The following is a 10906-nucleotide window of genomic DNA, read 5'->3' on the forward strand; positions in this document are numbered from 1 at the left end:
GGCAGAGTTACACAATGTAACGCACTTCCAACCCCTCCCACATCCCAAGCCATACATACCAAAACAAGATGTACTTACCAGACACAAGGCAACAAAGACTTGCACCAGAGTACACACATGTGCACACCACACCCCCACAGTGAAACAACGTCACTATATTGTGCCAACAGCCCTACTAGGCACTGAAATTTTATTCAAATAAAATATGTCGTAATAAGGCCATTGGCCAGTCCATTTGAAACTCCTTGAAGGGTGAATATTAGCCGAACTTCACTCCCACATGTGCAAAGGGTACTCCACTTGAAAGGAGCCTCAATGGAGCAGCCAGGCACCTCAGGGAACAGGGGCGGGGAGTGGCGGGTGTGGGGACTTAGGTCTGGAAGGGGGGGCTTGGGCTTAGTTTATGAAGGTGGAGGGGGTGTGGGCTTGCCCTTGGAAGGAGGGGGAGTGGGCTTGGACCGGGGTGTGGCAGAGTGACCTGGGGCAATCCGGGGCCTTTTCCTCCCTGGGGAAAGGGCACGGGAATGGGAAAGGTGGACTGGGGCGGACTTGGACGAGGAAGGAGTGGACTGGGCAAGGACATGGGCACGTTTAGGGACAAGACAGGGTGGGCCAGTAGATTCAAACAGGTCAACACAGGATAGAAAAAGCTTCTTAGGTGTAGTTGGATGGGATTTTGAGGCAGGTCTGGGAGTGGAGGTTGAGGGAGTGCTCATTTGAGGTGTAGGTGTGCCGGACGTGGATGCAGGTGCCTGTAAAGTATGCTTATGTGTGGTGTGGAAGTGTGCGAATGTTTGAGTGTTTTGGGAGGAGGGGGGTTGGACACAGTGGGAGAAGACATGCTGGCAGTGTAGATGGATGTTGTCTGGGTGTCTGCAGGTCTGGTGAGTGTGCTGCAAGTGTCTGTAAATGTAGCTGTGGTGAGTGCAGGTGTGGTGTCAGGGGTGCCTGTCTGGATGTCAGATGTTGTGGTGACTGCATGAATGGGGACAGAAGCAGTGACTGAGGGTGAAGTGCGTGTGGGTGTGCATGGTGAGGTGACAGACAGGGTGGCGGGGAGGTTGACACACTGGGGAAGTGGATGTTGTTGTGTGTGCTTTTGTATGTTGGGTGTGTGCATGCCTGTGGTGGGAAGTGTAGTGCTTGTGTTTTTCAGTGTGCTTCTTGTGTGTTGATCTGTGTGCATGGCTGTCTGCATGTGTGCTTGGGATGGGTGAAGGGAGTTGGGTGCTGGAAGGGGTAGAAGGGGTGGGAGGGGGGACAGAAAGACCAGGGACACTGGCTGCCGTCAAAGAGGAGGCCAGAGCCTGAAAAGATCTATGTAGGCCAGACATGGCAACATAAATGCTTTCCAGGTATGCATTGCATTGCTGCATCTGGGATGCTTGCCCCTGGATGGCATTCACAATGGTTGTCTGCCCTACAGAGATGGTTCTCAGGAGGTCAATAGCCTCCTCCGTGAGAGCAGAAGGGCTGACTGGGGCAGGGGTTAGGTGCCTGGGGGGAAGGAGACGCCCACCCTCCACGGTGAGTGGGCACAGGCAACTTGGTGGGGAGCAACTGGGAGGGCGGTGTTGGTATTGGGGGTGGAAGAAGATGGCAAAGAATGGGTGGGCCTAGTAGGGTCTGCCACCACCAGGGAGCTGCCATCGGAGGAGGTATCAGCGTCACTACCTCCAGTGGTAGTAGCCTCCCCGTGGTACTCCCCTCTCCCTCCAACCCACTGGTCCCCTTGGCGTCGGTCGACTCTGCCTCCTTGGAACCGTGGGCTGCTGCATCCGCACTCGCCGGTGCCTCAACTCCCTCGCCAGATGATGCTAATGTACACAAAGGACACAAGAGCGCAGGGGTGGGGAAACAAAACAAGGTAGTACTATGTCAAACTCTAAATATATGTACATTTTGGCTCACACACACTACCACCCAGGTCACACACGTACCCTCAGCGCAGACAACATACGTAATGAATGTGCCCCTGACTAGTGAGCATGACCACAGAATACACCAATAACCCTCATGAAACACAAACCTTGTACACTGTGTGAAGTACATCCATGAGAGACCATGTCCAGCCAATGCACTTACAAGTCCATAAGGCCACAATGAATACCAGATGACAGAAAGGGGACTCCTCGTAGGCCATTAGAGACTGCCAAAACTAGCCCTTACACCATTCCAAGGACTTGGAGGGGGAAGGACTGCAGGGACACACCTGTCTATGTGCCTGGCACTACAATGCATACATCCCACAGCACCCAAATACATCCATCAAAGTGGTATCACAATAGTGTTGCTCCTCACCCACTTGTGGCTGCTGTGCTGCATTCAAGCGCCCATCTGGATAGGCCACCGCCATTAGGGGGGTCAGGGTCCGATGGCACCTCTTCCTCGTTGGGAGGCTTTCCCCAGCTGGGCCTCTCCGGTCTTTCTGGCCCAGTGCCTCAGGTCCTCCCACCGCTTCCTACAGTGGTTGCTCCACCGGTTGTCGACCCACAGGTCTGCACTTCCTTGGTGATGGCTTGCCACAGGCCTTTCTTTTGACTGGCACTGACCTGCATGGAACACACAGAGCAAAGAAACAGACGTCAGTATGTGTGCACCGTATACAAATGCCATGCCGTTCCATATGGAACGGCCATTGTTGACATGCATTTTTTCAACTCACAGGCAGAACGTGCCAGACAAACTACGGCTGGGCAGTCACACATCGAACACACATGCATGCGGGCATCCGCCACAATCACACACATCTAAGGATGACAGATGCCAACTCACCTGGTCCTCTGGTCGCCCATACAACTTTGCATATAGGGGTAGGACCCCGTCCACCAGCTTCTCCAGCTCCTCCTCGGTGAAGGCCGGGGCCCGTTCCTCTGTAACCACCACCATCACAGGGACCAGAGTGAGGACACAGCAGCACACGCAGTGGAGTACTTCCCTTCACGTGAATCAGGAGTCAAGTTTCAAGGGTTTGCTAAAATGGCGTAGAGACCACAGCAGTATGCTCTGTCACCGCCGGCGGCGATCATGATTGGCCAAGGTTCCCCATTGACAACCATGTAATCCAATGATCAGGTGCACGGGGGTGAACACCGCCTTCCGCCATGACGACTAACATTAGCGGAATGAAGTCACTTCCATTCTATCATACCTGGATGGCAGGAGGCTGCCATTTTGCTACCACAACGTCTCCATAGCCTGGCGAGGGGCCTCATCCAGGGCCCCAATCTCTCTCCCCTTTGTCGTTTGCTGACATCATTCTATAATTCGCACATGTACCTATCTTTGGAAATGTGTCCACACTGTGATGCCATTATGACAGAGTTAACTTAGCACACATTTGCCTGACGGTGTACCTCATTTTTTCCATTTGTGTGAGTTACCTACGTGTCGCATTTTGAAAAATACAGTGACATCATGGCTGCAAGTGTGTGTTGCCACTCAGAACGTGCTCTTTCCTCCCCCATAGTTACAGTCCCGTGTGGCGAGGGAGGGCCCCATCTGTATACAGAACCCTAGTAAATCTGGGCACTATGGAGGAACGTCACATCGTTACCACCAACAGACTCAATAGAGCTACAATCAATGCCCTCTGTGCATTCATGGATCCTGTTCTTAAACTGGCAAATCAAAATTAGCATGCCATCCCTACAGCTGTGCAAGTGCTATCTGTGCTCCATTTCTTGGCTACGGGCTCATTTCAGGTGACAGTGGGCATGGGTGCAGGGGTCTCACAGCCAATGTTCAGCCACATCCTGTCCAAATTCCTGGATGTCTACGTTCAACACATGCAAACATATGTCCAGTTTCCACAAAAAGGGCTGAACTTCCCGCCATCAAATCAGGATTCTATGCCTTAGTTAATATCCCCCATGTGATAGGTGCGATTGATGGAACGCACATAGCTCTCATACCCCCAAGAGTAAATGAACAGGTTTATAGGAATCGTAAGAACTATCACTACATGAATGTACAATTGGTGTGTACTGCTGATCAGTACATATCACATGTCAATACCAGGTTCCCTGGCTCAGTCCATGAGTCATTTGTCCTGAGAAACAGCAGTGTGCCACACATGATGGAATAACTATAAGGGGACAGAGGTTGGCTCATAGGTGAGTGTGTATGACACTGGATCAGTACAAAGCTGACAGCCAGGCTGTATGCAAGTAAAGGCAGTTTCACCCACTTTTGCAGGTGATTCTGGCTACCCCAACTTGCAATGGCTCCTGACACCTGTGAGGAATCCCAGGACAGATGCAGAGAGGAATTAGAATGAGGCCCATGGATGTACTAGGAGTGTGATTGAACGCACTATAGGTCTCCTGAAGGCTAGATTGCATTGCCTCCATCTCTCTGAGGGATCCCTGTGCTATGTCCATGACAAGGTGTGTAAGATAGTGGTGGCCTGCTGCATGCTGCACAACTTGGCTCTGAGGAAAGCTATTCCACTTCTGGAAGAGGAGGGTGCTGTTCAACCAGCCCTGCAACCTCGTGAGAGGGGATGAAAGTGATGGTGATGAAGAAGAGTAGGGAGATCTCAACTCCAGGACCCAGCTAATCTGCCTATACTTTCAGTGACTCTAAGGTACTGTTCAATAATGCTGATGTCTTCACTGCATACTTACAATCCGACTCATGTAATAAGTACTGTGGTGTCTTTTGTCAGTGACAATGCTAAATGATGACTGAAGCGGCATGTGCCAGGGAACCCAATATTAGGTACAGTGTGACATACTTCAGACACTACAGTCCGTTGGATCCCCTCCTGCGAAGGTGTGATTATGATAGTAACTGGCCAATGCATACACAATCACAATTCATATCTCATATTGACAAGGGGCATACGATTTGAGTGCATAGGTGTATTTATTAAATGGCAAAATATACGTAAGTGTTGGGACAGTGAAAGGGAGTGGGCACATGGTGAAAATACATACTCAGGTACATATGCTCAGCTGTTGGTAGCACTGGGTTTTGGTCCATGTGGCCATTAGAAGATGGTGGGATGGCAGTGGCATGTCAACAGGGTATCTCAGTGGCACACAAGGGAGACATTTCAGGGCAGAGTTACTTCCTGGTGCTGGGCTTGGTCTTGGCTGGAGTTTCAGTGGCATATCTGGGTCTGGGGGCACGTTTGCAAAGGTTCAGCTGGGCTGCAGTGTTAGGGGTGCTGGTTTCCTGTGTGTCCTCTGGAAGTGCCACCAATCCAGTAGTTGCTGCTGATGTAGGAGGCAGGGAGGTGTCCTGGCTAGTGGTCGGGCTTGCAGGTGGGTGGCGGACTCAGGCTGGCTGTGGTACTGGTCCTGTAGCACCCCTGCAATGGAGGTCATGGTTGCATTGAGCTGTTTCCATTGCTCCATGTGCTATCTGCAGCTTCTGATTCTGCTCCAGAGCGGCAAGGATCTGGCCCATCCTATCCTGCGTATGGTGGTATGCTCCCAGGACCTCAGATATCACCTCCTGGGCTGCAGCATCCATCCTTTGGCCACCCCCTGGGCCACTGATGCCCTCCCACTGGCCCTAGCCCCCTGTGCCTGTGTCCCATGCACCAGTCTGGCAGTCCCACTTGCAGTTGGCCCTTCATCATCCTGCCTGTTGGTGGGTGGAGACTCTGGCCTCTGTACTTGTGGGCTGCCAGTCCGTGGCCGGGAGACACTGGTGTGGGGTCGTTTGACCACAGCTGATGATGGTGGCTGGGTGGTAGGGGTGTCAGTGGGATCCTGGGTGGGACTTCTGGAGGGTGACCGTCCAGGACTGTGTGATGGGCCAGGGAGTTCTTCTATTTCCAGACATCCCTCTGCACTCTCCTGAGTGGGGCCCCCATCTGGGTGGCATGGGTGGTGGTGCCTGTGTGTGTGGGGGAATAGACAGGTGGGTGTCAGGTACTTTATCGGCAATTGCTGCACTGCTCTGCACTATTTGATGGTTATATTCCCGTGTTGTGGCATGCAAGGTCCCTTCGTGTACATTTAGTTGCATTTTATGTGGGGGGTGGAGGTGTATTGTGGGTGTTGTAGTGACAGTGGCGATTCCTTGCAGGGGTAGGTGACTGTGCACAGGGGGTTGGATGGAGATCGGTTTTCCCACTGCGTTGACCTTGTTGACGATCCGCTGCCATAGCTCCACCTTCCCGGCCACGGGTGCCTGCTGCACCTGTGCCCCGAATATTTGTGGCTCGACCCTGAGTATTTCGTCTACCATGGTCCTTAGCTCCCTGTCTGTGAAGCAGGGGTGCTTAGGGGGTGCCATGGTGTGTGTTGTGGGTGTATTGGTGAGGGTGCTGTTGTGTGGTTGTGTGTGTAGCTTGTGATGGTGTTTGGGGTATGTATGTGTTTTGGTGGTGTATTCGTGTGTGTGACTTGTGTGATGTGTTCAGTGTACGTGTGTTATGTTGTCAATATCAGTCATGCTATTGGCGATGCAAAGGATTGTGGGGTGTGTATGTGAGTGTTTTATAGTGTTGTGGATGTGTGTCAGGTGTGTGGGTTTCAGACTTGCCAATGTGTGCATTTGTTGTTGGTGTGTCCCATTACTGTCCTTGGCGGTCCGTACCACCAATGGTCGGTTGGCATTCACTATCCGCCAAGCTAATTGGTGCATCATTATTTGGTGGGCATAGGATTTGTCTGCAGGGCGGTGGTGGGGTGGGGTGTACTGCCTTTCTGCCGTCGTACGCCCTGGTAGTGGGTGGAGGTTGCAGGATTTTTGGCAGTTTAACTTTTTGGCATTATTATTCGGCGGTGTGCAGGCAAGAGTACAGAACTGAGGAATGCTCAAACCAATCAGCTGCTGAAATATTATTTTCTATAAGACATTGTCTACCTGCACTTCCCGTAGCAAGGATATTCCAAAAGGAGCGAAGAACAAGCCTGCCCACCTCTTATTCTCCCAATATCTTTTGGCCATAGTAATAGCAGTTTTGTGTATCCCTCTTGCTATTTGACTCTGGGGACTTGCCTGAGTTCAGATAGCCTTGGAAAGAGGCTGAGGTTTTCTCCCTAATGAGCACTTAGTCTCAACAAAAAATGGTTCTTTAGCATCAAAAACATTTGATTATCGATATCACTAACTGACCAAGGATTCCCATAGTTCCATAAAAGAAACCAACAGAAGTATAGCTCCATTGTCAACCACTTTGTAAACCGCCACAAGTGACACCGGGAAGTGGGCCATAGCACTCCATTTTATTCTTATTAGACAATAAATCTTCTATCAAATGGTTCAGTATAAGATCTGGAAATACTATTTCCCAGTGGCCTAAGAGTAAGATCAAGAGCATTGTGATCGGTATCTTGCCGTAGGATTATGACCATGTCAACCAAGGCCTAATATCTAACAAAATGTAATCAATAAGACTAGTGTTATGCAGATGGTTAAACGTGTGTTTCCCCTACTTAACAGAGTCCATTCTACCATTGCAAGCTCCTAAGCCATAGTTAAGGGTATGTGCATTCAATTGAAAAGCAACTGCAGTCCTTTTCTCAATAGGAGAAATTGTAAGACCTGGAATTGACCAAACCTGATCTTTTTCTCTCATGGGGTCCTCCTCATTTGAGTCCAGTGGTTCAAGTTGAAGTCCCCTGCAACAGTTTTCTGTATACCAACAGTGAGTGCATACCAAAAGAAACCCAGTGCTTTTCTATGGGACCCATCATTGCCACAGTGAAAAACAACTTTAGAGCTTTTTCACTGCCAGGGCATGTAAAAGTACGTGTCCTATTTTTTATATATCATGCATCCTGCCCTACTGTCATTTAGGGTCCACCCTAGAGGTGACTTATAGGTATTAAAAAGGAAACTATATGTGTGTCAACATTTTTTATTTGAATTTGCAATTTTTAAATTACACACTAAGGCTGTAGAAGCAGGCCTGAAGGCATTCTTTTCTTTGCCAGATTAGTGGTGGTACAATAGGTTCTAGTGGCATTTAACTTACAAACCGTGGTGAGACTTAATATCATATACTAGTAACATGTGGAATATGCAGTTGGGAACACTGGGGTACTCTTGCATTGCTCACCAATCTCAGTCTGAAGGAGGGGCACAGTCCATTGCGTCTTTTTCAGTCACAGCACAGGACATCATTACACGTCAGGTTGGGTCTAGTGCAGTATCGCTGATGAAATAATAGTAGAATAGGTAATTGAGCCATTATTGGGACAGAGGAGTGGGTGATGGTGAGATACCAGGCACAAGTGGGATGACTAAGGAGTTTGAAGATTGGATGGGTGAGGAGGAGACTGAATTGGATAATGAGGATGAGGAGAATATGGACCTTAAAGAAGGAGAAATTGGTGAGAAGCAGAGTGAGCCACAGGTGGATAGTGCACAAGCTGAGTAGCACTGGAGGAAAGGTTGCTGGGATGGCAAAGCCCCAGACATCTAACTTGGAGGGTGAAGTTTGTGTTTTGCAACAAAAAAGAGGCAAAGACCACCTGCACTTTCCTACATGTGGATCTTGTATCTTGTATAATTTGTTCCTTGCAATTATAATACTCACTAAATCTGATTGATTGTACTATGTATACATAATGAACAAATGACTTACCTTCGGTAATGCTCTTTCTGGTGGACACTCTATTTAATTGCAGATTCCTTATATTAGAATATTCCCCGGGTGCCAAACTGAATCCAGAGAATTTTCTAGCAGTGCTCCTGTGTGCCAATAAGAGGCATCATGCAGCACCATGCTGAATCCATACTGCCCCAGAAGTGACAGAGCAGAACAGCAGATAAACCTCACCCCTGTGGGCTTATGTCAGGTTCTTGTCTTTTCACTCTGTACACCTAAAGCTGCAGAGAGTTACCAATTGTTTACAGTATCCTGATTTCTAATTTGGGACTTTTTTAGATGTTACAAAATGCCACAGAATGGGAAAGTGGGACGACAGTGATGATTGTGCAATTTGAGTGTCAGCCCGTAACAGTAATTTCAAAAGTAACTTGTTCTTTTGATGGATACTTCTAACCACATAATCCTCACCTTTGGAATGGATACAAAAGCAGTACCTCCCAAGGTGGAGATCATGTGGAGGGGACCCCGACCAAAATGTCTTGCAGAGCCAAATGGCCAAAAGGCCCTCCCACTGGATTGGCTATCAAGGCAGTAGTGCTTTGTGATCATATGCACAGACACACGTCACAGTTTGGCAGAAATCAAGAACAGGTATCATTCAAGCCAGTGGAGTGGTAGTGACCATGGCCCTAGTGGAATGGTGTCCCTTACCTTTTAGAGTTTGCTTCTTAACTAGTGTAGAGCATCACCTGATTCAGAGGTCTATCCACCTCAACAGGGTCTTCTTCTACACAACCTTCCCATTCTTAGCTCCAGAAAACCCCACAAAAAGCTGATCGTCCACTCGATGGTCCTTGGTACACTCAATGGAAATACATAAAACCCTTTTGGATGCCAACCAAGAGTCTCTTCTATTCTTTCAAGCAGAGTGATCAACTGCCCAATATTGAAAGGAGTTATACTTTTCAATAAGGCCATCTAAGTGGTCACTACCAATTAGTCTTCAAGAAGATGGTGTAGGGCAGTAGTACTGAAAGTGCCTGCCCTTCACTCATACAAAAAGCTAAGATAATCACAATGCGGAAGACAGTTTTCAATGTAAGGAAACATGGCAAGCAACTATGTCCTGAGAAAATGGGCCCTCAGGTCTTCTGGAGACTGCTTTTTGGCCAACATGTAACATATTTTAGTGCAAAGGAATATTTATCTTAATTGAGTCCTTTTCTGGCCACCTTACATTCCTTTGCCCCAGAGAACCCCACAAAAAGTTGATCGGCAACCAATGGTCATTGGGGCAATCGATGTAAAACCTTACAGCTCTTTTGGGGTTAAGCCGATGGAGTCTTTTCTTCCCTTTAAAGGGAGAGACAGGGCAAAGAACATTGGGAGGTTGATGGATTGCCCAACGCAATTTTGGTAAGACGTCCACCTTGCCTGGAAAAAAAAGAGAGCCTGGAGCTCCTTTACAACGAACAGAAGTGATTGTGAGAAGGGAGACAGCCTTTAGTTTTAAAAGACACAACAAACAGCTGTGCATCAGCTTTAAGGAAGTGCACATGATTGAGTACGAAATTAAGGTACGTCAGAAGCATCACAAATGGTTTGGGAGAGAACATGTACATTAAACCTTCACCAAACCGCATCACAACAGGTTATTGGACGGTTTGCCAATAAACACATAAAAACCTAAAAGGCCATTAATAGTACCCATCGCAAGGCCTTGCTGGGCTAAAGACAAAACAATTAAAAAATATATATCTGACAGCTTGGCTGCAGACTCCACACCAAGCCACAAATATTTCAGCACCTGATGTACTTAGGGGCTGATTTAAGAGCCCTTAGTGCCTTCTTGTGCCACATTTGCATCCTTTTTTTTTACGCTAATGTGGCTCAACGAGGCCAAAATCGCTGTGGCAAATTTAACTTTGCGCTACATTATACCTGCTCCAGGAGTAATGTATGCAAAGGGGGCATTCCCCCATTAAGGGGGCCAAAAAAACTGCGCAAAGAAATCTAAAAAATGTCTTTGCGTAATTTATTTTGCCACTTTTAATGCCTGCTCAGAACAGGCGTTAAAAGGAGGCATGTCACTGTTTTCAAAGGGCTTTGCAGGATTAGAGTTAATATATTTGACACTAGTCCTGCAAAGCTCTGAACTACCATCAACAATTTGACATTAGTTCCCCTAACTACTGTCATGGTGCTCCGTATCTTAGATACGGCGCACACATGGTGGCCTTAGGTGGTCACTAAGGGGAACAAGAAAAGTGGCGCTGTACTGGATGCAGCACCACTTTTGTTAAATCAGGGCCTTAGACTTCAAGGAAGGGCACCTGGCAGCCAGGATAACACCAACAACTTCAGTGGTAAAGCCAAACACTGTATACT

The sequence above is a fragment of the Pleurodeles waltl genome, chromosome 1_1 (assembly GCF_031143425.1).
Source record: "Pleurodeles waltl isolate 20211129_DDA chromosome 1_1, aPleWal1.hap1.20221129, whole genome shotgun sequence".
NCBI lineage: Eukaryota > Metazoa > Chordata > Amphibia > Caudata > Salamandridae > Pleurodeles > Pleurodeles waltl.